Below are 3,173 nucleotides of genomic sequence, written 5' to 3'. Positions count from 1 at the left end.
TTTGGCCCGGCGACATTTTGGCCCGGCGACATTTTGGACAGGCGACATTTTGGCCCGGCGACATTTTGGATCGGCGACATTTTGGCCTGGCGACATTTTGGACAAACGACATTTTGAACCGGCGACATTTTGGCCTGGCGACATTTTGGACAAGCGACATTTCGGCCCGGCGACATTTTGGACCGGCGACATTTTGGCCGCGATATTTTGTCCCGCGACATTTCGGTGGCGACATTTTGACCCCAAACCACAAAATACAAACTGCTCGTGGTTCGACGAATCGTTGATATTAATCGATAGAGAGGAAGAGCGACGAGGGAGAAACGATGATGCATTGTCACTTGCTCACATCGACTCTCGGTATAATTAATTTTCTATCATCCCTTATCAACTCACCAACAAACGGAACACTGAATTAACTGAAAAACGATTAAGATTAAGATATGCTTTAAAAGAAATGGTGGAAATAACAGCTTAACCATTCGGACAAATCATACTTTATACAACTGATAGGAAATAAAATTGAAGCACTTTTCAAGCAGTATTAGAAACTTTTTAAATTATTTTCAAGGCCTCTAGAACAATTAAAATTATTCAAAGCAGTTCATTTGTACTTTCCAATCTCTGATATTTTAATACTTGCTCGTATAGTTATACATTCTAACTTAGTAAGAAACCCCTGTTAGTCTGCACTACTTGTATTTTTAAATAACAACTGGTGCAGAAAACGAAAAGGAATAGAGGTCGTGTAGTAATTTTTCTCATGCGAAACAGATTGACAGTATGCAGTAGAAGTAATACAAAAGCAGGCAATAACAAAATCACTTTCAAAATACGGAATTCAGGTTTAAATAAATAACAAAATGTGAACATGCTAGTCACGAAAATGTATCTCAAGCAAGCAATATGTTGCAGGAACGTCATAACCATGCTTTTTTACATTTTTAATGCAGAATGTAGCGAGGAGCTGAATATGGCACATTTTGGCATCCCTTCTCCCCTCCTCGCATTTGAAGAAGTTTAAAATGAACCCAAATTCTTTAGGGTTTTAAGCACTTGAAAATGAAATTCATTTTTAAAAGTATTTTTCCTTTTTTTTAGGACCGAATCATGCAATATTTTCGAGAGTTGGGGACCTAAGTTATTATAGTTTGTTTTGATTATAGGTAAATCCAGCACTGATTCTAATTAATGGTGACATAACTGTCCCCTTTTTAGATATGTAAGGGCGTTCTATGCACGTTGATAAGGAAACATCTTTCAAAGTGCCTCCCAATCGCCCCCTTCCCGTTTTTACTCTAGAAACAACACTAGAACTAGTTTCAATTTGTATCACTGTACTCAAAACTAAATCAACTCACATTTTGAATCTTTTCATCGAACTGCGTCGCTTGCCTATGTTTTGAATTTCGAACGCTGAAAATGCAAGCGCTTATATTTATAAGTCTTTTTTTTTTTAATTTCTTTGCCCCTTTTCCATTTCACTAAAATTCTGTTTAGCTTTCAAAAAGAAGCAATTTTTTTTAGCCTTGGAATTCACGCAAAAAAAAAAAAAAAGTCACATTTATTTTTGGTTCAAGGCGTCGATAGTGGGCTATGAAGATAAGGACAAGTAGAATTTCTCACTTCGAGCCTCATCACTTTCACTGAATTCACTTCGATTGAAAACTAATAATCTTAACTATTAATCTTAACTCTAGGAGAAAGACTTCCTTCAAACTAAAAAGTTTTTTTTAAGGGGGAGGGGGATTTATCTTCATCTTAGGCCTGCTTCGCGGGCCCCTCAATCTCTCACGGGCCCCTGTGCAATGCATAGGCTTGCCCCCCTCTCTCGACGGCCCTGCAGTAACGTTTGACAAACATATTTGCTGAGTTGAAACCATTATTAAAAATATAAATGGGTAATGTTTTCTTTTAAAATTGTTTGACATTATTATCTACAGTTGGCTCTCTGTTTAACGACTTTCAAGGGACCACAAAAAATCGTCCTTAAGTAGAAAGCGTCCTTAAATAGCATCCTCCAAAAAGTTTCTTTAATTGCCTTTTCAAGAAACCCATGATTAAAAATTGAATTATCTTATTATCCTACCCAGAGGTGGATCCACAGGGGGGGACGATTGGAACGATCGTCCCCCCCCAAAAGGTTTATAAATTTGAAAACTTTGCGGGAAAAGGTGACCAAACTCTCTTTCTCCATCCCCCCCCCTCCCATCTCAAAAAATCGCCTACAACTGTATTTTTACGACTTTAAGTCCAAAAATTTACTAGGGGAGAGTCCCTCATCACCCTCTCCCCAAATGTCATCGAAGAAAGTCAAAAGTTTTGAATTTTTGGAGCTTCAATTTGGAAAAAAATCGCCGGAATCGCTTTTCGAAAATGTCGTTAATAAGGAACTTCAGTTACATTTTTAGAACTTCAATTCCGAAAAAATTCCGGGGGAGAGCCCCCGATCTCGAGCCCTTCCCCTAACATTAATAAAGACCCACTATCAATAGGTTTTTGAAGTCTCAATAAAAGTTGAGGGATAGCTCCTGAACCCATCCCTTCACTTAAAGCTACCAAAGATGAGCAACCATCGCATTTCAAGGCTCCAATTTCGAACTATGTCCGACGGACAGTTTCAAACCCCGTTCCTTCGCCCTACGTCATAAAAGATGGCTTACAACTGCGTTTTCAGGACTACAACTTCGAAAATTTTCCGGAGAGGAGCCCCCATGTCCTTTTTTCCTCATCTTTCAACATCATCAAAGATCGTCTAAAACAACGTTTCCGGATCTCCTGCATCGAGAAGTCTTTGGGGGAAAAGTTCTGAACCCCATGTCTTTTGCTACGTCATCAAAGGTGGCCTACAATTGCGTTTTTAGGACTTCAATTCCGAAGTTTTTTCCGGGGGAAAGCCCCCGAACCCCTTAGTTTTTAGCATCTACTAAAGATATCTAAAATTGATTTTTTGAAGCTCTATATCAAAAAACGATTGGGGACATTCCTGAATCTCATCCTTTCCCTTCAAGAAAAAAAAATTGCAAACGATTGTGTTTTCGCAAATATACCCTTAAATTTCGAAAAAATTCCGGAGAGGGAGCTCCAAATTTTGCCTTCCTATGTCTTTTCATCCATAAGCTCATTATTTTTTGCATTGAAAAAGGCGTTCTATAACGCCGAAACACGTGTCT

Source organism: Uloborus diversus, unplaced genomic scaffold (assembly GCF_026930045.1).
Source record: "Uloborus diversus isolate 005 unplaced genomic scaffold, Udiv.v.3.1 scaffold_13, whole genome shotgun sequence".
Lineage (NCBI taxonomy): Eukaryota > Metazoa > Arthropoda > Arachnida > Araneae > Uloboridae > Uloborus > Uloborus diversus.
The sequence above is the reverse complement of the archived record's forward strand: the minus strand, read 5'-3'. Positions refer to the sequence as shown.